This window comes from Triticum urartu, chromosome 5A (assembly GCF_056163025.1).
Source record: "Triticum urartu cultivar PI428250 chromosome 5A, HENAU_Tu73, whole genome shotgun sequence".
Classification (NCBI taxonomy): Eukaryota; Viridiplantae; Streptophyta; class Magnoliopsida; order Poales; family Poaceae; genus Triticum; species Triticum urartu.
Window position 1 is genome coordinate 249,464,452 of NC_141877.1, and position 23,675 is coordinate 249,488,126.

The following is a 23,675-nucleotide window of genomic DNA, read 5'->3' on the forward strand; positions in this document are numbered from 1 at the left end:
CATGAAGATCAAGGCCATTGAGGGGATGCAGAAGCCTACCCGGCTGCGGGACATCCAAAAGTTCACTGGGTGCTTGGCATCTCTCAGCCGGTTCATCAGTCAGATGGGTGAGAAGGACCTCCCCCTATACCATCTAATGAAGAAGACCACCTGCTTCGAGTGGAATGACTAGGAGGACGAGGCTCTCCTCCAGCTCAAGCGGATGCTAACCATGCCGCCTGTCCTGGAAACTCTAGCTGCGAAGGAACCCATGTTCGTCTACATCGCCGCCACCAGCCGAGTGGTCAACACCATGATCGTGGTCAAGCGTCCAGAAGACAGCAAGGCACAGCCGGTCCAAAGGCCCATCTACTATCTAAGTCAGGTGTTGTCCATCTCCAAGCAGAACTACCCCCACTACCAGAAGATGTGTTATGGCGTGTACTTTGCCGCTAAGAAGCTCCAGGAGTACTTCTAGGAGCACACCGTCACGGTTGTCTGCACCAACCCACTTGCTGAGATCTTAGGCAATAGAGATGCATCAGGACGGGTGGCAAAGTGGGTCATCGAGCTAGCTCCCCACACCAACCTCTACCAGCCCCGCACCGCCATGAAATCCCAAGCGCTGGCCGATTTCCTAGTCAACTAGGCCGAGACCCAGTACCTGCCGCCAGCACCAGATTCCACCCATTGGCGGATGCATTTTGATGGCTCGAAGATGCATCAATTTGGGAGCCGACACCGTCCTCACCTCTCCCAAAGGCGACAAGCTCAAGTACACGCTGCAGATCCACTTTGCCACCTCCAACAATGTGGCCGAGTACGAGGCGCTCATCCATGGGCTCTGGCTCGCCAAGGAAATCGGCATCCGCTGGGTCCTGTGCTATGGCGACTCGGACTTGGTGGTCTAGTAGTCGTCTGGCGACTAGGACGCCAAGGATGCAAACATGGCGAGCTACCTCTTCCTCGTCCAGAAGATCAGCGGGCACTTCGATGAGTGCGAGTTCCTTCACGTGCCAAGGGCCGACAATGAGCAAGCTGACGCCCTGGCCCGGATCGGCTCCACCCGGCAGGCCATACCGGCCGGTGTCTCCCTCCAGTGCGTGCGCAAGCCGTCTATCAAGCCTTTGTTGGAATCAGAGTCCATCTTCATGCTGGCTGGCCCCGGAGCAGTTGGATCCGGCTCAGGGACTACAACAGGCGTCCTGGGGACTTCGGCAGGTGGCCCGGGGGCTGCAGCACTCGAACTCGGCCCAGGGAATTCAGAACCCGGCCTGGGGACTACAATAGTCGGCCCGGGGATTTCAGCGACCCGCCTCCTCCCAACCCAACCGCCCTGGTACCAGTTGTCATCATGACAGTGGTAGAACCACCATCTTGGGCGCAGCCTATCCTCAACTTCCTGGTGAGCCAAGAGCTACCAGCCAACGAGATTTTGGCCCGACAGGTGCAATGTAGGGCAGCAACATACACAATAGTGAATGGAGAGCTTTTCAGGCGCAGTGTGACTGGTGTCTTCCAGCGCTGCAAGGAGCCAGAGAAGGGCATGGCAATCCTCAAAGATATTCACCAAGGCAAATGCGACCACCATGCCACCTCAAGATCCCTTGCCGCCAACGCCTTCTGCGATGGTTTCTTCTAACCGACTGCTTTGGACGATGCCAAGGAGTTGGTTCGCAAGTGCAAGGGGTGCCAACGCTTCAGCTCCAAGCAACACCTGGCGGCCTCTACACTCAAGACCATACCCCTCACTTGGCCATTTCCTGTATGGGGGTTGGACATGGTGGGCCCATTCAAAACAGCACGTGGCGGCATGACCCATCTGCCGGTTGTTGTGGACAAGTTCAGAAAGTGGATTGAAGCAAAGCCAATTGAGAAGCTGAATGGTCTGACTGTTGTGACCTTCATTGCAGATATCACCGTCCGATACGGCATCCCGCACAGCATCATCACCGACAACGTCACAAATTTCACTGAAGGCACCTTGGCTCATTTTTGCGGATGCGGGGCATCCAACTGGACCTACCGTCCGTTGCCCATTCGCAGTCAAACGGCCAGGTGGAGCGAGCAAACGGTCTCATCCTATTTGGCATCAAGCCCCGACTGGTCGAGCCGCTGGAGCGCTCGGCCGGTTGTTGGATTGGGGAGCCAGCCGTCCTTTGGAGTCTCCGGACTATGGCGAACAAAGCAACCGACTTCACTCCCTTCTTCCTCGTGTACGGAGCCGAGGTTGTCACCCTAACTGACATCGAGTTCGACTCACCTCGCGTCACCATGTACACGGAGGCGTAAGAGAAGGAGGCGCAAGAAGACGTTGTCGATCTACTGGAAGAGGCCCGGCTGCTGGCACTCAGCTGGTCCGCCATCTACCAGCAGAGCCTGCGTCGCTACCATAGCCGGAAGGTCAGGCCACGATCCTTCCACGAAGGGGACCTTGTGCTCCGACTAATCTAGCAAACAGCTGGCCAGCACAAGCTCTCAGCTCCGTGGGAGGAGCCATTCATCATCAGCAAGGCCCTGGGAAACGACTCCTACTACCTCATCGACGCACAAAAGCCCAGGGCACGCAAGAGGGATGATTCTGGCAAAGAGATGGAGCGCCCATGGAACGCGAACCTTATTTTTCGATTTTACAGTTAATGTAGTATGTACCACGCTACCTTTTGTATTAAGCAAAGACAATAGGTCCCCCGAAGCGCACTCGGGGCCTACCTTTTTATCTATATGATAAGATTCACCTATGAATGTGTTATTTCATTCTTTCGCCCTGCACGGGGTCCGATCAGCCGGCCCTGGGGCTCGCCGCCTTGGCCCAAGTCGGCACCACTTGAAGTAGGCTAAGTAGTGTGCCGACAGCTGAGCCCTCTCTTCACCTCAGCAACAGCTCACGGCGCGACTATCTGGCTGGCTAGAGCTAAAGGCCGGAAACATTGTCCACATGAAAAACGGCCAAGGAAGAACACCGACTTGTGCCAAAACGGTCTCTTGCCTCATCCGATGCGGGAGCAGCCTGCCCCGCGAGCTGCCTCATCGACCTTCTCGGCAAGTTCTGCATCGCCAACGAGCCCGCCTCCGACTTGGAGTCCGTTGGCTCCACCGACCCATTCATTGAGCCCGTCGAGATGCTCATTGACTCCGGCGCGATTTCCATAGATGCCTTCCCTGGTGACGTGGTGATCGTTGATGACCCGCTCCCTCCTGTCACCAGCGGTGCCTGTGCCGGCATCATCGTGGAGGTGATGGTCACCGGCCGCAGCGGGGACTCCCATGGAGTAGCACAGGATCCGCTGCGAGTGGCCCTGTAGGGCCTGACCAACCTCGAGCCGCCAACGCTGATAGGACGACGCTGGAGGCATTTCGCGTCACCCTCCTTGACAGTGCCAACAAGATAGCAGCCATGAGGGGCCGCGCCAAAGCCTCCCAGCACGAGATCAACCGCATCGTGGGCGGCACGTCGGCTGCTGGGGAGCCTAGCCGAGCCGGTGAGATCCGGCAGCGCGGCGCGGCCATCGCCAGCATGCTGGGAGTCCGACGCCCAATCTACGCTACCCCAGTGGCGAACCTGCGAGCCGCCCAGGCGACAGTAGGAGAGTTGGATCACTTGGAGGGCGACGAGTATCGCAGCCAGATGGCGCGCCTCAATGAACTCCTCGACGTTGTGACCATGCATCAAGACGCATGCCACCGCACGATGGCGGCCAGCAAGCAGGCCGAAAACCTCCCCCTCGCCGTGAGCATGGGCCAACCTCCCGGTCCCCAAGAGGCGGCGCTCGCGGTAAGCAAGACCCGAAGTCGGCTGCTAGCCGCAGCTGGCACACTCGCCTCACGGTTGTGCGTAGCTATTATAGCCGCCCACGAGTAGAGAACCGGCGGGACGACCATCCGTCTCCTCCTCGCCGGGAGAGGCGTGCCTCCCCGCCGCCTGTCGATCATCCGACTCTCGGACGCCGGCTGGGCCCTCGTGAAGGAGTCAGAGAGAACGACGCGCTCCATCGGATCGAGCGGCTTGCTCGATCCCTGGTCGTAGAAGAAGAAGATGCAATCGGCCCGGCCTGCTTCGACCTCCGCATTTGCGATGAGCCCTTCCCCAAAGGGTTCTCGCTTCCTCGAGACACTCCCAAGTACAACGGCTCCGTGAAGCCAGAGGACTGGCTGGTCGACTACTCCACGGCCGTCAGTATAGCAAACGACAACAACCGCATTGCCATGAAATATGTTCCGCTCATGCTCAAAGGCACGGCCCGGACATGGCTTTACAACCTCAAGCGGCAAGATCAGCCTCTCTGACGACCCCACGCCAGATGAGGGAGCAGCCTGCCCCACGAGCTGCCTCGTCGACCTTCTCGGCAAGCTCTGCATCGCCAACGAGCCTGCCTCCGACTTGGAGTCCGTTGGCTCCACCGACCCCTTCATTGAGCCCGTCGAGATGCTCATCGACTCCGATGCGATTTCCACCGATGAATTCCCTCGCGACATGGTGATCATTAATGACCCGCTCCCTCCTATCGCCAGCGGCGCCAGCATCGGCATCATCGCGGAGGTGATGGTCATCAGCCGCAGCGGGGACTCCCATGGAGCAACCCAGGATCCGCTGCGAGCGGCCCTGCAGGGCCTGTCCACCCCCGTCACCGCCAACGCTGACAAGACGACGCCGGAGGCATTCCACATCACCCTCCTTGACAGCGCCAACAAGATAGCAGCCATGAGGAGCCACACTGAAGCCTCCCAGCACGAGATGGACCACATCGCGGGCGGCACGTCGGCTGCTGGCGAGCCTAGCCAAGCCGGTGAGATCCGGTAGCGCGTCGCGGCCATGGCCAGCATGCTGGGAGTCCGACGCCCAATCTATGCTACCCCAGTGAAGAACCTACGAGACGCCCAAGCGGCAGTAGGAGAGTTGGATCACTTGAAGGGGGACGAGTACCGCAGCCAGATGGCGCACCTCAACGAACTCCTCGACGCTGCGACCACGCAGCAAAACGTGTGCCACCGCACGATGGCGGCTAGCAAGCAGGCCGAACCCCCCCCCCCCCCACTATGAGCATGGGGCGACCTCCCGGTCCCCAACAGGCAGCGCTCGCAGTAAGCAAGACCCAGAGCCGGCTGCTAGCCACAGCCGGCACACTCGCCTTACGGTTGTGCGCAGCTAGCATGGCCGCCCCGGAGTAGAGAACCGGCAGGACGACCATCCGTCTCCTCCTCGCCGAGAGAGGCATGCCTCCCCGCCGCCTGTCAATCATCCGACTCTCAGACGCCGGCTAGGCCCCCGTGAAGGAGTCAGAGAGAATGACGGGCTCCACCGGATCGAGCGGCTTGCTCGGTCCCTGGCCGTAGAAGAAGAAGATGCAATTGGCCCGGCCTGCTTCGGCTCCTGCATTCGCGACGAGCCCTTCCCCAAAGGGTTCTTGCTTCCTCGAGACACTCCCAAGTACAACGGCTCCGTGAAGCCGTAGGACTGGCCGGTCGACTACTCCACGGCTGTCAGCATAGCAAACAGCAACAAGCGCGTTGCCGTGAAGTATGTTCCGCTCATGCTCCAGGGCACGGCCCGGACATGGCTGAACAGCCTCAAGCCATACAGCGTCAACAGCTGGCTAGACTTCGCCGATGTCTTCATCCGCAACTTCACAAGCACCTACAAGGGCCCCCCCAAGCCCCACCAGCTCTCCATGTGTGTTCAGGGTCCAACTGAGTCCACTTGCGACTACCTGACGCGTTGGGCCGAGTTGCGCAACTCCTGCGAAGGGGTGCACGAGGTGTAGGCCATCAAATACTTCACCGCCGGGTGCAGAGAGGGCACCTTGCTCAAGCACAAGCTGTTGTGCAACGAGCCGGCAACACTGGACGAGCTCCTGATCGTGGCGGACAAGTGCGCCACTGCCAACTCCTCCATGAAGTCGGATATCCGGGTTGACGCATCCGGGAAGGTGCTCCCGTCGGCTCCTCAAACGCCGACTGGTGACTCCAACCGGCGGCAACAGCCGAAGGACAACAAGCGCAAGGCCCAGTAGCCGGCTTCCAACAGCCGGCAAGTGGCAACAGTCGAAGACCAGTAGCCGGAGGGGCAACCCGGCCTCAAGCGTCAGAAGGGCAGCAAGGGTGCTTGGCTGCCCACATTCTCCTTTGAGCAAACCCTTGACGTCGGTGCAAGTTCCACAGCGGCGCGAAGCCATCTAACCACACCACTCAGAAGTACCACTGGCTGGCCAGGATTGCCAAGGCGAGGGGCTGCCGCCTCCTCCAGCTGGCCCGGCGCTGCCGACTCCTCCGTCACCGGCACACAGGCTAGTCGGCATGCTCCAGGATGACTTCCCCAATGCCAACACCGCCTACGTCGTCTTCACCAATGAAGCCGACGACAAGCATAGTCGACGCCAGCACCACCGAGAGGTGAATGCTGTCGCCTCAAAAGTCCCCCAATTCATGCATTGGTCCGAGAGGCCCCTCAGCTAGACCCACGAAGACCACCCAGCCATGATGCCCTCGCCGGGTGCTTATGCCATGGTACGGGACTCCACCTTCTCAACGGAGAGGCAGGCTTGCTGCTTCTCCTGGATGCTGATAGACCGCAGTAGCAGCATCAATATCCTCTACCGCGACACCATGGAGAATCTGGGCATCAAAGAGAAGCAACTCCTGCCCAGACGGACTGTTTTCCATGGCACCGTAGCCAGCCTTTCCTGCTCTCTAATCGGCAAGATCAAGATCGATGTGATGTTCGGCGACAAGCTCTACTTCCGCCGGGAGCCAATCTGGTTCGAGGTGGTTGACCTGGACAGCCCCATGCACTCTTGGGCCGGCCTACACTGGCCAAATTCATGGCAGTGCCACACTATGCCTACCTCAAGATGAAGATGTCTGGTCCCAAGGGCATCATCACCATAGCCGGCGACTACCAGAAGTCGGTCACGTGCGCCACCGCCAGCTCCCGGGTGGCTGAGTCCCTCGTCATCGCTGAAGAGAAGCGTTTCCTTGACCGGGTGGCCACCATGGCCAGCAAGCAGCCGGACATGCCACCCGACACCAAGGATACAGAGGTTCAGGGCTCCTTCCAGCCGGCCAAGAAAACCAAGAAGATCGCCTTGGGTCTGGCACACCCGGAGAGATTTGCTGTCGTAGGGTCAAACCTGGACAACAAATAGGAAAGTGAGCTTGTCGATTTCCTCCATGAGAATTGGGACATCTTTGCATGGTATCCCAAAGACATGTCGGGTGTTCTGACGGATTTCACCGAGTACAAGCTACATGCAAGATTGGATGTGAAGCCGGTCAAGCAACCCCTCCGCCGCCTGCCAGAAGAGAAGAGAAGGATTGTTGGTGAAGAGATCGCCCGACTTCTGGCAGCCGGCTTCATCATGGATGTGTTCTACCTGGACAGGTTTGCCAACACAGTCCTCATTTTGAAGAAGAATAACAAGTGGCATATGTGTATGGACTACATTAGCCTCAACAAATCCTACCCCAAGGATCCTTTTGCCTTGCCCGGATAGATCAAGTGATTGACTCCACAGTCGGATGCGAGTTGTTGTCTTTCTTGGATGCCTACTCCAGCTACCACCAGATCAAGTTGAACTCGGCCGATCGACTGAAGACCGTCTTCATCACACCATTCGGAGCCTTCTGTTACCTGACCATGACGTTCGGCTTGAGAAATGACGGCGCCACATTTCAGTGTTGCATGCAGAAGTGCCTCCTAAAGCAACTCGGCAGAAATGCCCACGTCTATGTAGACGATACTGTGGTGAAGACGGAGAAGCGCGGCACCCTTCTAGAGGATCTCAAGGAGACCTTCGACAATCTGCGCCATTTTCAAATCAAGCTCAACCCAAAGAAATGTGTCTTTCGAGTACCAGCCGACCAGGTCCTTGGTTTCCTTGTCTCTGAATGCGGCATTGAGTGCAACCCCGTGAAGATCAAGCCCATTGAGCGGATGCAGAAGCCTACCCAATTGTGGGACGTCCAGAAGTTCACCGGGAGCTTGGCATCTCTCAGCCGGTTCATCAGTCGGCTGGGCGAGAAGGCCCTCCCCCTGTACCAGCTAATGAAGAAGACCACCTCCTTTGAGTGGAATGACCAGGCGGACGAGGCTTTCCTCTAGCTCAAGCGGATGCTGACCACGACGCCTATCCTGGCCGCTCCGGCTACAAAGTAACCCATGTTCCTCTACATCTTCGCGGCCTGCCGAGTGGTCAGCACCATGATCGTGGTCGAGCGTCCAGAAGACGGCAAGGCACAGTCGGTCCAGAGGCCCGTCTACTACCTGAGTGAGGTGTTGTCCGTCTCCAAGCAGAACTACCCCCACTACCAGAAGATGTGTTACGGCGTGTACTTTGCTGCTAAGAAGCTCAAGCAGTACTTCCAGGAGCACACCATCATGGTCGTCTGCACCGCCCCAATTGCTGAGATGATAGGAAACAGAGATGCATCAGGTCGGGTGGCAAAGTGGGTCATCGAGCTAGCTCCCCACACCATGCTCTACCAGCCCCGCACCGCCATCAAATCCCAAGCGCTGGCCGACTTCCTAGTCGACTGGGCCGAGACCCACTACCTGCCGCCAACACCGGATTCCACCCATTGGCGGATGCATTTTGATGGCTCGAAGATGTGCACCGGTTTGGGAGCCGGCATCGTCCTCACCTCTCCCAAAGGCGACAAGCTCAAGTACACACTGCATATCCATTTTGCCGCCTCCAACAAAGTGGCCGAGTACGAGGCGCTCATCCACGGGCTCCAGCTCACCAAGGAAATCGGCATCTGCGGGGTCCTGTGCTATGGCGACTCGCACTTGGTGGTCCAGCAGTCGTCTGGCGACTGGGACGCCAAGGATGCAAACATGGCGAGCTACCGCTTCCTCATCCCGCAGATCAGCGGGCACTTCGATGGGTGCGAATTCCTTCACGTGCCATGGGCCGACAACGAGCAAGCTGACGCCCTGGCCCGGATCGGCTCCATCTGGCAGGCCATACTAGCCGACATCTCCCTCCAGTGCATGCGCAAGCCGTCTATCAAGCCTTCGTCGGAATTAGAGTCCATCTTTGTGCCGGCTAACCCTGGAGCAGTCGGAGTTGGCTCAGGGACTTAGACAGGCAGCCCGGGGGTTGCAGCACTTGAACCGGGCCCAGGGACTTCAGAACCCGGCCCGAGGACTACAGCAGTCGGCCCGGGGACTTTAACGACGTAGCAAGCAGCAGCCGACTCCGACCCACCGCCTCCCAACCTGACCGCCTTGGTACTAGTTGCCGTCATGACAGTGGTAGAAGCACCATCTTGGGTGCAGCCCATCCTTAACTGATGAGGACATCAATACCAATGTTACACCCACAGCCCCTGCTGCTATACATACTGGACCGATTACTAGAGCTCGCGCACGCCAATTGAATTATTAGGTACTTTCATTTCTTGGTAACGATTCTAATGTTCATGAGAATATGATGCTGCCTAAATTGGATACATTTGTTTTGCTTACAAATGAAGGGCCTAGCTTGGACAAGAAAGGTGAACCTTGGAGCAAGTTCAAGCATGGAGATGATGGCATGCGCAAGGGGAACAAGAACGGAGTTACAAGTGATGATTCCAGGACTCTGAAGCCACCATAATGAGTGCATGAAGCATGGGACGAAATATACAAGATGCCACTTCATAAATTTCGTCTAGAGGCTATTTTAGGTGCTGTGTCACCTTATTATTGGGCCAGGCCCATGTATTTTCGAAGTACTTAAGTATAGGCTGTTTTTAGAGTCCGTATGTGTGGGGAAACAAGAGTTAGGGTTGGTTTCGGACCCCTCCACCAAGGGCCACGAAATTCCCCCTCTCTCCTCCATATATACAGCCCTTAGGACACTGTTTAGGCTTTGGGTTTTGTTTAGATTAAAAGTTCGCCATAGCTGCAACTTCGCGTACTTCGTTTGTGTTCAACGACCAGACCAAGGCATCACCGAACCCCACCTTGATCAATAAAGCTTTCATCTTATATTCGCCATACCCAGATTGTAATCTCAGTTTCTTGCTTGTTCTTCGTTTGCTTGCTGGAAACAGACCCTCGTGGTCAGGTTGATCGTGCTCCGGCATGGTCAATAACCCTTAGAAGTTGGTTTAGCGATTGCTAAGGCGCGACGTCTCGCACGTTCGTAGTCGGATCGTCAAGGTCGACTCCCACAGAAAACGATAGCCACCATCTCATCAAAACATCGGGACACCTTTGCCTCTATCAAGTGGTATCAGATTTTCAGGTTGCTTAGTGAGATTTTACAGTTTTTCGTAGTTTAGATCGAGTCTATTCTTCGTACCTATAGTCCACGAAAAAGCCAAAAAAAATTAGGGTTAGTTCATCCTATTCGAACCAATCTGAGCCTTTGCATAATCTTTTCTGTATTTGCTTTGTTGAATTTGCAGTTGCATCGTCATGTCAAGTTGCTGGTCTTAGCGTCTAGTCCTTTAGAGTTTCAAGTTCTATTCACAGGTTGTCACGTCGCCGCTGCCATATATCACCACCGCATCATCTCCATCGTCGCTGCCATATTCACCACCAATCCGAGTCCATATACGCCACCACATATCCGCCGCCATCACGCCAATCCGAGTTCACCTGCAACATATATCCTCCACTAGTCCGATTTCCACCAGATTCATCGCCGCCACCAGTCCGAGATTCCACCAGATTCATCTCCGCCACCAGTCCTAGTCCAAGTCCAGTAATTGTTGCATTGTTTTCGAGTCCAGATCACGCCATACTCCGAGTCGTGACAGAGTAGAACTCCCGAGATTCCGTGCTACCCGCAGAAGAAAAATAGTTCCAAACTCAAAAAAAACTAAGTCTGGAAAATTCTGGCTAGGCAGTTTTTAGACCATTTGTAGACTTTTTCGAAAAAAAATTGTTGCGAAGCAAAAAAAAGAGGAAAATGTGCAAAAGAAGTGAAAAAAAAGGAAAAAAAATTCAGAGTGTGCTCCTCCACTGTTTACGTGCAGCGCCGAGATTTTGTTAGTGTTCTAGGCTCGCGTCTCTAGCACGGTCTAGCCTAGGACCAGCACAGTACCGTCCTTGAGCGTTTATTCAACTTTGCATCTCTGAATTGATTATTGCTGACCTTTTTTCTACCATATTATAAGCCTTCCCAGCTCCACATACATCTATGTCATGCGTTTGACTCTCCCTGGTAATCGCTCTATCCAAGCTTTGAGAGTTTTGACTACGACGGTTGCCGATCACCGCCTGCTGCTGGGTAAGAACTGGTAAGAATTTGAGATTTGCTTGACAGATTTGTGACACCACCACCACCTCTTTTTAGTAGTCTGTAGGATCATATTCTTGTGTGTTTCTATTGTTGCTAACCATGGCAGGATCACAAGCCGACGAGACTGACTGGGAGAACATGACGAATAAGGAGTTGCATGATAAATTTCAGCAAATGATGAGTGGACAGGTGCAAGATGTGCTAAACAGATTTGAAGAGGCCATGGAGAAGATAGATGGCATGGAGAAGATGTTCGAAACAAAGCTCGATAATAGGTTTAATGAATTGCTCGCGCGTCTTCCTCCACCACCACTGGCTGCACCTAACGCACCTCTACAACAACAACTACTACTACTACTACCTACACATCGTGAAACAGCCCTCCGCCGAGCGAGCCGTCTCCCTCTTGCACCTGGCCAAACTGTTGGTGCTGCTGTTGATACTTCTGTGGCTCCTACTGCTGATGCGGAGGAGGATGATTTTTCCAGAGATTACGAGGATGAGGTTGATCAAAATCAGAACTACGTGCCACCACCAGCACAGCAACCACCAGGTTGTCCACATGCAAATAATGGCAATGGTAGGGCTCACCCTCAGGTACGAGATCATGGCCATCTCCCTAAACTAAAATTGAATATTCCACCATTTGAGGGTGGATATGTTCCTTATATATCTTACTTGGGAGTTAGAAACTGAACAACGATTTGCATGTTTACAATATCCCGAGGAGAGACGTGTTCCTGGTGCTGTTTGTGCATTCACTAGTTTTGCATGTGTTTGGTGGTCTGAGCATTGTAGATTATATACTATTCCGGCTACTTGGGCTGCTTTGAAAACTGCTATGCATACTCGTTGGGATCCACCATATTATCAACGTGAATTACTTCAAAAATTGCAGCGTTTAAGACAAGGAAAAAATTCTGTAGAATATTATTAGGAATTACAAACTGGCATGATTAGATCTGGTATTGTTGAGGAGAATGAAGCTATGCTTGCACGTTTTATGGGTGGATTAAATAGAGAGATTCAGACCATCCTAGAGTATAAGGAGTATAATAATATCACTCGTTTATTCCATCTTGCTTGTAAAGCTGAACGTGAAGTGCAGGATCGACAGGCATTGGCGCGAACTAACTTTTCTGCAGGTCGATCTTCATCATGGACACCACGTGCATCCTCTACTTCCACTCCACTAGCACCTCCATCAGGTGCCACCTCCAGCCGTGATACAAGAAAGCAGGCACAACCACCACTATCTGCCAAGAGCACACCTGCTGGACCTGCGCAGAGCTCTTCTTCTTCCATGGCATCAACAGGCACACAAGTGATATTATTTGTCGTCATTGTAAGGGAAGAGGACATTTTGCGAGAGAATGCCAATCTCAGCGTGTGATGATTGCTACTAAGGATGGTGGGTATGAGTCCACTAGTGACTATGATGAGGAGACTTTGGCTCTTATTACACGTGAAGAACACGGTGGAGATGATTCTGATCATGAGACGCAATACATGGCTGTTGAAGATGCTGACAGGTATGAATGTTTAGTTGCTCAACGTGTTTTGAGTGTGCAGGTTACACAAGCTGAGCAAAATCAGAGGCATAATTTGTTCCATACAAAGGGAGTTGTGAAGGAATGTTCTGTTCACGTCATCATAGATGGAGGGAGCTGCAATAACTTGGCTAGCATGGAGATGGTGGAGAAGCTATCTCTCACCACAAGACCACATCCACATCCTTACTACATCCAATGGTTCAACAACAGCGGCAAGGTTAAGGTAACACGTACTGTTCGTGTGCATTTTAGTATCTCTACATATGCTGATTATGTTGATTGTGATGTGGTACCTATGCAAGCATGTTCCTTATTACTTGGTAGACCATGGCAATTTGATAAAAATTCTGTACACCATGGTAGAAACAATCAGTATACTCTTGTTCATAAGGATAAAAATATTACTTTGCTTCCTATGACTCCTGATTCCATTTTGAAAGATGATATTAATAGAGCTAATAAAGCAAAACAGGAGAAAAATAAGAGTGAAAATCAGATTGTGGCAAAAGAATTTGAGCAACAAATGCAGCCTAATAATAAACAATCTAGTGTTCCTTCTGAAATTAAATTGAAAAGTGCATGTTTACTTGCCACCAAATTTGATATTGATGATCTAGATTTTAGCAAATCTGTTTGCTATGCTTTTGTGTGCAAAGAGGAATTATTTTCATTCGAGGACGTGCCTTCCTCTTTGCCTCCCGCTGTCACTAACATTTTGCAGGAGTTCGCTGACGTCTTTCCACAAGACGTGCCACCGGGATTACCACCTATTCGAGGGATTGAGCATCAAATTGACTTAATTCCCGGTGCATCATTACCCAACCGTGCACCATACCGTACCAATCCAGAGGAGACGAAGGAGATTATGCGTCAAGTACAAGAACTCCTCGACAAAGGTTATATACGCGAATCCCTTAGTCCTTGTGCTGTTCCTATCATTTTAGTGCCGAAAAAGGATGGTACGTCGCGTATGTGCGTTGATTGTAGAGGCATTAATAATATTACTATTCGTTATCGTCATCTATTCCTAGGCTAGATGATATGCTTGATGAATTGAGTGGCTCTACAATATTCTCCAAAGTTGATTTGCGTAGTGGATACCATCAAATTCGTATGAAATTGGGAGATGAATGGAAAACAACATTTAAAACTAAGTTTGGATTATATGAGTGGTTAGTCATGCCTTTTGGGTTAACTAATGCACCTAGTACTTCCATGAGGTTAATGAACGAAGTTTTACGTGCTTTCATTGGACAATTTGTGGTAGTTTACTTTGATGACATATTGATTTATAGCAAATCTTTGGAGGAACATTTGGAACATTTACGTGCTGTTTTTATTGCTCTACGTGATGCACGTTTGTTTGGTAACCTTGGAAAGTGCACCTTTTGCACCGACCAAGTATCTTTTCTTGGCTATGTTGTTACTCCACAGGGAATTGAAGTTGATAAAGCCAAGATTGAAGCTATTGAGAGTTGGCCGCAGCCCAAAACGGTCACACAAGTGAGGAGTTTCCTTGGCCTCGCTGGTTTCTATAGGCGTTTTGTGAGAGATTTCAGCACTATTGCTGCACCTCTCAACGAGCTTACAAAGAAGGATGTGCCTTTTGTTTGGGGTACCGAAGAGGAAGAAGCCTTCACGGTATTGAAAGATAAGTTGACACATGCTCCTTTACTCCAACTTCCTAATTTCAATAAGACTTTTGAGCTTGAATGTGATGCTAGTGGAATTGGATTAGGAGGTGTGTTATTACAAGATGGCAAACATGTTGCATACTTTTCTGAAAAATTGAGTGGGCCTAGTCTGAACTATTCTACTTATGATAAAGAATTATATGCTCTTGTTCGGACCTTAGAAACATGGCAACATTATTTATGGCCAAAGGAATTTGTTATATATTCTGATCATGAATCTTTGAAACACATTAAAAGTCAAGCAAAACTGAACCGTAGACATGCTAAATGGGTTGAATTCATTGAGACTTTCCCTTATGTCATTAAACACAAGAAGGGTAATGAAAATGTTATTGCTGATGCATTGTCTCGTCGTTATACTATGATTTCACAACTTGACTTTAAAATATTTGGTTTGGAGACCATCAAAGATCAATATGTTCATGATGCTGAATTTAAAGATGTATTGCAGAATTGTAAGGAAGGGAGAACTTGGAACAAGTTCGTTCTTAATGATGGATTTGTGTTTCGTGCTAACAAGCTATGCATTCCAGCTTGCTCCATTCGTCTTTTGTTGTTGCAGGAGGCACATGGAGGAGGATTAATGGGACACTTTGGCATCAAGAAGACGGAGGATATACTTGCTACACATTTCTTTTGGCCAAAGATGAGACGGGATGTTGAGCGTTTTGTTGCTCGCTGCACTACATGTCAAAAAGCTAAGTCACGACTCAATCCTCATGGTTTATATATGCCTTTGCCTATACCTAGTGTTCCTTGGGAGGATATATCTATGGACTTTGTTTTAGGTTTACCTCGAACAAAGAAGGGGAGGGATAGCATATTTGTTGTCGTGGATAGGTTCTCGAAAATGGCACACTTTATACCATGTTATAAAAGCGATGATGTTGTTAATGTTGCTGATTTGTTCTTCCGTGAAATTATTCCCTTGCATGGTGTGCCAAATACTATTGTTTCAGATCATGATACTAAATTTCTTAGCCACTTTTGTAGATGTTTATGGGCTAAGTTGGGGACTAAGCTGCTTTTTAGTACTACTTGTCACCCCCAAACTGATGGACAAACTGAAGTAGTCAATAGAACATTGTCTACTATGCTTAGGGTTGTTTTGAAGAATAACAAGAAAATGTGGGAAGAATGCTTGCCTCATATTGAATTTTCTTATAATCATTCATTGCATTCTACTACTAAGATGTGCCCTTTTGAAATTGTGTATGGTTTCCTACCTCGTGCACCTATTGATTTGTTGCCTCTTCCATCTTCGGAGAAGGTTAATTTTGATGCTAAAGAACGTGCTGAATTGATTTTAAAAATGCATGAGTTAACTAAGGAAAACATTGAGCGTATGAATGCTAAATATAAACTTGCTGGAGATAAGGGTAGAAAACATGTTGTGTTTGCACCTGGAGATCTTGTTTGGTTACATTTGCATAAGGATAGATTTCCTAATTTGCGCAAATCAAAGCTAATGCCACGTGCTGATGGTCCTTTTAAGGTGTTCGAGAAAATAAATGATAATGCATATAAACTTGAGCTGCCTGCAGATTTTGGGGTTAGTCCCACTTTTAACATTGCAGTTTTGAAGCCTTATTTGGGTGAGGACGATGAACTTTCGTCGAGGACGACTTCATTTCAAGAAGGGGAGGATGATGAGGACATCACTACCATTGTTACACCCACATCCCCTGCTGCTATACATACTGGACCGATTACTAGAGCTCGCGCACGCCAATTGAATTATCAGGTACTTTCATTTCTTGGTAACGATTCTAATGTTCATGAGAATATGATGCTGCCTAAATTGGATACATTTGTTTTGCTTACAAATGAAGGGCCTAGCTTGGACAAGAAAGATGAACCTTGGAGCAAGTTCAAGCATGGAGATGATGGCATGCGCAAGGGGAACAAGAACAGAGTTACCAGTGATGATTCCAGGACTCTGAAGCCACCATAATGAGTGCATGAAGCATGGGACGAAATATACAAGATGCCACTTCATAAATTTCGTCGAGAGGCTATTTTAGGTGCTGCATCACCTTATTATTGGGCCAGGCCCATGTATTTTCAAAGTACTTAAGTATAGGCTGTTTTTAGAGTCCTTATGTGTGGGGAAACAAGAGTTAGGGTTGGTTTCGGACCCCTCCACCAAGGGCCACGAAATTCCCCCTCTCTCCTCCATATATACAGCCCTTAGGGCATCGTTTAGGCTTTGGGTTTTGTTTAGATTAAAAGTTCGCCATAGCTGCAACTTCCCGTACTTCGTTTGTGTTCAACGACCAGACCAAGGCGTCACAGAACCCCACCTTGATCAATAAAGCTTTCATCTTATATTCGCAATATCCAGATTGCAATCTCAGTTTTTTGCTTGTTCTTCGTTTGCTTGCAGGAAACAGACCCTCGTGGTCAGGTTGATCGTGCTCCGGCGTGGTCAATAACCCTCAGAAGTTGGTTTAGCGATTGCAAAGGCGCGACGTCTCGCACGTTCGTAGTCGGATCGTCAAGGTTGACTCCCATAGAAAATGATAGCCACCATCTCATCGAAACATCGGGACACCTTTGCCTCTATCATTAACTTCCTGATGAGTTGAGAGCTACCAGTCGACGAGATTTTGGCCCGTCAGGTGCAATGTCTGGCAGCAGCATAGACAATAGTGAACGGAGAGCTTGTTAGGCGCAGCGTGACTGGTGTCTTCCTGCGCTGCGTGGAGCCAGAGAAGGGCATGGCAATCCTCAGAGAAATTCACCAACACGAATGCGGCCACCACACTACCTCAAGATCCCTTGTCGCCAAAGCCTTCTGCCATGGTTTCTTCTGGCTGATTGCTTTGGACGATGCCAAGGAGTTGGTCCGCAAGTGCAAGGGGTGCCAACGCTTCCACTCCAAGCAACACCTACCTGCCTCTGCACTCAAGACCATCCCCCTCACTTGGCCGTTTTCCGTCTGGGGGTTTGACATGGTGGGCCCGTTCAAAACATCACGCGGCGTCATGACCCATCTGTTGGTTGCCGTGGACAAGTTCACGAAATGGATTGAAGCAAAGCCAATCAAGAAGCTGAATGGTCTGACTGCTATGACCTTCATTGCGGATATCACCGTCCGATATGGCATCCCGCACAGCATCATCACCGACAACGGCACAAATTTCGCCAAAGGCGCATTTGCTTGTTTTTGTGCGAGGCAGGGCATCCGACTAGACCTAGTGTCTATTGCCCATCCACAGTCAAACGACCAGGTGGAGCGAGCAAATGGCCTCATCCTATCCGGCATCAAGCCCTGACTGGTCGAGCTGCTGGAGCACTCGGCTGGTTGCTAGATCGAGGAGCTGTCGGCCGTCCTTTGGAGTCTCTGGACTACGGCGAACAAAGCAACCGACTTCACTATCTTCTTCCTCGTGTACGGGGCCGGGGCTGTCATCCTAACTGACATTGAGTTCGACTCACCTCGTGTCACCATGTACACGGAGGCGTAAGCGAAGGAGGCGCGAGAAGACATCGTCGATCTGCTGGAAGAGGCCCGGCTGTTGGCACTTAGCCGGTCTGCCATCTACTAGCAGAGCCTGCGCCGCTACCACAGCCGGAAGGTCAGGCCACAATCCTACCATGAAGGGGACCTTGTGCTCCGACTGATCCAGTGAACAGCCGGCCAGTGAAAGCTCTCGGCTCCGTGGGAGGGGCCATTTATCATCAGCAAGGCCCTGGGCAATGACTCCTACTACCTCATCGATGCACAAAAGCCCAGGACATGCAAGTGGGACGATTCCGGCAAAGAGACAGAGCGCCCATGGAATGCGAACCTTCTCTGTCGATTTTACAGTTACTGCAGTATGTACCACACTACCTTTTGTATTAAGCAAAGACAATAGGTCCCCCGAAGCGCACTCGGGGGCTACCTTTTATCTATATGATAACCTTCGCCTATGAATGTATTATTTCATTCTTTTGCCCTGCACCGGGTCTGGTCAGCTGGCCCGGGGGCTCGCCGCCTTGGCCCAAGTCGGCACCACCTGAAGTCGGCTAAGTCGTGTGCCGACAACTGAGCCCTCTCTTCACCTCAGCTACAGCTCGTAGCATGACTGTCCGGCTGGCAAGAGCCGGAAACGCTGTCCACACGAAAAACGGCCAAGGAAGAACGCCGACTTGTGCCAAGACGGCCCCTTGCCTCATCCATCCGGCTGTCCAGCAATCGGCCAGTCGGCTTCTTGCTTGATAGCTACGCTCTAGACGGCCTAAGTAACTTGTCTATCCTAGAAACGGCCAAGTCCCTGACCCGGCCACAAACCGCAGCGCGGCTGTCCGGCTGGTAGTGTGGCAGCCAAAGGAAGGCAGCAAGAGAAAAAGCCAAATGGAGCAAAGGCAAAGCCAAGCTAGAACCCGGCAAAAGCACAAGCATGTGTGAGAACAAGATTATTTACATAACAAAAGGCCCAAGGCCAGCATTCAACAGAGTTTGAATTACACCCTAGTGTCATGGTGGGCGCACAGCAGATGCCCTGGGATGGATAAAGAGAGGAGGAGGCTCGAGGGCACTGGTGGGCTCCAGAGGCGAGGTAGGTCCACGGCGGGATGCCGTCCCCAACGACCACGACCTCCTGGTCGAGGTCCATCGCGTCCACACGACCGTCGTGGTCGCGCTCCCCCTCCGACGATGGCACAAAGGCCGTCTCCACCGCCACTATCCCCGCCGGCATCTCTGGCCACGCCGGTTCCTCGCCGGCTCCCGCCCACGCCGCCACGGCGCTAACCCAGGCCTGGGTCCATGCCGCCTCCAGCTCCGCCTCGGCCCGGTTCCGGTCCCGCCAGGCCACGCCTTGGGCATCGGATGGGTCCAGACCAAGGTACGAATCCGCCCGCCCCTCCTCCTCCTCGTCCCGATCGACGGTACCGGACCGGCTCCTCCGGAAAGCGGTGCCCTCGGCGGACGCCGCATCCGCCGCCGCCGCCAGCAAGATCGGCGACACGAAACGTAAGATGAACTGAATATAAGACAAGAAGAGTCGCTCGACAACTCGGTCTAAGCCAGAAGAAAAGCTTACCCCGGCACCACCGGAACGACGGGTCTCGCCACCCTCTCCTACATCGCGGCGCGGCGCGCCTCCTCTTGGTGGTCGGCTTTGCCACCCCGGCAGGGTCCGCTGCACGCTTCGCGGCCGGGGCTCGCGGCGTGACGCTGTCCTTCGCATGCGGCCGCCTCGCCGTCGGCGCTGCCCGAGGCGACCTAGCCTCGACCCCGCCACCGCCTCCTCCACCCGGCACCACTATGTCAATGGCTCACGTCAGCCCCTCGACCCGGCGATTCATAAAGAAAGCACTAGAAAGCACAAGGTTTACCAGCTCGACACCCCGCGCCCGCGTCAGCTGCCGCCTCCTCCTCTCCGCAGCAGCCCTCGGGCTCCTCCGAGGCAGCACGCACCACCTGCGCCCGCGCCCGGTCATAAGGATGTTGGATGGCGTTCAGAAGCACTTCCCATGTTACGTCGGGGCGGACAAGAAGATAAGCACCAGCAAAGAATGGAGACCAAGAACTCTCTGATGGTGCCGGGTTCACGCGACTGTACGAGGCCTTCCCGAACTCCCAGTCGCCCTGGAGGTTGGCCTTGGAGATGTCGTTGACCCAGTGCGTGACCAGGTCCGCGCCCAGCCGCGAGTTCTGCATGCGGTTGGGGTTCTGGAGGCCGGTCATCTCCCCAATGAGATGGTTGCGCTGCTGCAGCGGCAGCACCCGGCGGACGATGAAGGCGGTGATGAGGTCGATGCCGGTGAGCCCCTCCCGCTCCTTCATCATCGACACCCGCTCTCACAGGTTGAGCACCTCCTGCGACGGGCGCTTGGGGTAGTACCCCCAGCTCTGCTTCTCCTTCGGCGGCGAGTTGACGAAGGGCGGCAGGTTGATGCGGTCCGCGCCAAGGTTGTGGACATAGAAGAAAGAGTTCTGCCACTTCTTGGCAGAATCCTCCAGCGGCATCTTTGGGCAGTCAGCGCCCGCCCTCTTGGAGATGATGGCGGCCCCGCACGACATCTCCCCGGCCTTCGGCCCCTACTTCTTCAGGGAGAAGAAGCGCACCCAGAGGTCGATCGAAGGTTCGGCCCCCAAGTACTCCTCGCAGAGGGTTACGAAATCGGACAGTTGCACAATGTCGCCGGCGCCCAGATGATGAGGCTGGAGCCCGAAGAACACCAGGAAGTCGCGGAAGAAGCCGCTCGCAGGAAGCCCAAACCCGTGCTCGAAGTGTGGGAGGAAGACGACCCACTCCATGCCCTCAGGCCGCGGCTCCCGCTCGCCCCGCGTCAGGCGCGCGGCGACCTCCATCTCCCCCGGCAGGCGCCTGGTGGCGTGGAGGTGGGCGATATCGTCGAGGGTGACGGTCGATCCCATCCACGAAGAAGCGACAGAAGAAGAAGAAGAAGGTGACCATAAAGCTCTTCTCGAAGCAACGGGCATCGTAGTGTGCGGCGCTCGCAAGAAGCAGAGGAAGGAAGACGAAGGCAGGGCGCGGGTAAGAATGGTTTCCACCGCCCCCTCCTCGCCCCAATTTATAAGCCACGGTTCAAAACGTGGGGAAGTGGGATCGTTTGCGCTCGCCTCCCCCACTTCCCCGCAATAACTGCGCATGTACACGCGCAATAACTTCCTCAGGAATGGCAACTGACTCGCGGAGGCCGCCACGGGCCTCTGTGCATCGCCTTGTCATATCGCGCGCATGGCCTGTCAGGCCCCTCCGGCTCCCGGACGCCATGTGGCGCCCGCGCGAGGCCCGAAAGATTGCCTCCAAGATTTGGTGGACTCCTCGGTTTCCCGCCACAGTCAAGATGACGCGATCTAGCTTCCGAAAGCCGGCACACAGTGGGTGTTGCCGGACCCGGCGGCCTCAAGATTCACTTCCTTCAAAGGGGAAACTGCGAAGGCCCTTCCATCTGAAGACGGCGGACCTTCACAGCTTCGGGGACTACAGTCGGGGGGATGGACCCGGGCAGGCAACGGAACCCGGATCCTTTGAAAAAACAACGGGGCCGGCATCGCCCCTCAAGATGGCTCGCACTCGGTCGGGTCGCTCGACCCAGCCAAGCCCCCTCGACCCGGCCTAATCCTCAAGGCTTCTCCAGCAAGCCAGCCCAAGGCGGCCAAGCCCAGCGCGCCGGGACTTATCCGACAAGACAACTCCCCTTGGCGTGCACTCCAACCCGGCCAAGGGTCAGCGGCCGTCCCATCCCAGCCGTACGATGGGACAAGTCGCCACCAACTGATGACCGAAGCCACAGTGCCCCGCCCATGCCTTTGGTCAGCCGAACGAGGCAACAGTGCCCCCACCTACCCGCTGACCAGGCTCGGTGTGGCAACAGTGCACCCATCGTCACCCATGACGCCAGCAAGCGGCGACCTGATGGAGCGCCACTGTAGCCGACTCAACTCGGCCACGCCCTGATGATCGACAAGACGGCCAACAGTGCCCCCATACCCAGTGGGTCCCGTGCCCGGGGAACCCGGCGAGACCCCATACCCGGCGGGTCCTAGCACCAGGGTCCCTAGATGCTAATGACCCGGCCCTACAACCATGTAACATTACCATTGTACCCCTGGGGGGTTGACATATAAAACCCCCCAGGGGCCCTCATGCATACAACGACCAAGGGAACTCTTCTCCATCACACACACAGGAAGGGAGCATCCCAAGCCTCGGCCTGCCTTTCTTCCTCCTCGATACAGCTCAAGGAGCAACCCTGTACTGTAACTCATAAACCACACTCGGCAGGACTAGGGGTGTTATCTCTCCGGAGAGCCCCGAACCTGGGTATGTCTTGCGTCCCGCGCTCGCTCATGCCTACCTCACCTCTGGAGCCCACCAGTGCCATCGAGCCTCCTCCTTTCTTTAGCCATCCCATGGCATCTGTCGTGCGCCCACCACGACACCCAGCGGGTGGAACTGTGCATAATTAACTTGTTTGTTCGAAGCATAAGACAGAAAAACTTGAAAGATAAGTGGACGCCTAGGCCAAGGGCGCTGTTGGCGGCATGGACTGGTCGGTGGAGGCAGAGGCGCCGGCTGGTGGAGCGTCCGACTGGAGGGTCTCGGCTTGGTCGACGTTAGTAGTAGTCGACGTGGTCTCCCGCGGCTCGCTGGTCGAGGCCCGATCGGGCTGAGGCTGGTCGGTCGCTCTAGTATCCAGCGCAACGTCCTCGCCTTCTTCGTCCTCGTCTTCCTCGCCCTCGTCGTTGGAGGCAATCTCCTCCGATGAGTCCTCCTCGTCCTCTGGGTTCAGCCCGAACCAGGAGGGCGGCACCTCAGTGCCATCTTCGTCCCACTCCAGGATGAAGACGCCGGTGTCGGCGTACTCAGCAAGGGTCGCCGTGTGTTTGACAAGCTCGTCGCACACCACCTCCAGCTTGGGCCAGGCCTCCGACCAGAAAGTGGCCAGCTGCGCCAGCCTCAGGTTCGGATACCAGGCCTTGGCGAACTCCAGCGCAGTCCTGGCACCCGCCCGAGCTGTAGCACCCTTCCAGGCATCAACCCGCTCGACTGCCACCTCCAGCCAGTTGGCAGTCCGACTAGAAGTGCAAGGGATCTGAGCATCCGGCCAGAGGCCCGCCAGGACCTGCAACCCAGCATGCTGAAGACAACAGAGAAGACAGTGCGCCGGCTCAAGGCGCATCTTGACGGCCATGAGCTGCTCGCACAGAGTCCGGGGCGCATTCGCGGAATGTCCGTGCCCATCATCCTCCACTAATCACACCGCTCCTCGATGGCCTGGCTGATGGCGTCGCAGCAACCAGGGTTATCCAGAAGAAGAACAAGAATTTAGAAGTCGGCTCTTGCAGCAGTCGCTAAACAAGCAGCAAAAGAAGAAAAGACTCACCGTCAACCATGTCCTCGATCACCCCATAGCCGTCCGACAGCAGCTTCTCCCTCTTGGCCCAGTCCGAGCGCTTAGTCTCGAACTCGGCCTTGAGGAGCGCCTCGCCGTCTTTTAGCTGCCGGATCTCCACCTTGTGCTTCTCCGCCTGGTCCGCCAGCTCCTTCGCCAGTCGGTCGCACTCCTTGGCGGCCTGGCCACGCTCCTGCTCCTTGGCACGGAGCTCAGGCTCGAGCTCGCCCACGCGCGCCTACAGCTGAGCGGCGGCCTCTACCAAAACAAGAAAGAAACGCCAAGACAAGAAGTCGCCGGAAGATCCAACCCGATTGCTCAGCAGTCGGCCCGAATCTCGGGGGCTAGACCCAGTGGGT

The 23,675-nt window shown here is 53.8% G+C and overlaps 1 pseudogene; it reads left to right on the forward strand.

Moving 5' to 3' along the window:
* The first annotated feature begins 926 nt into the window (after positions 1–926).
* On the forward strand, positions 927–3,284 carry LOC125506906 (uncharacterized; annotated as a pseudogene).
* The last annotated feature ends 20,391 nt before the right edge of the window (positions 3,285–23,675 follow it).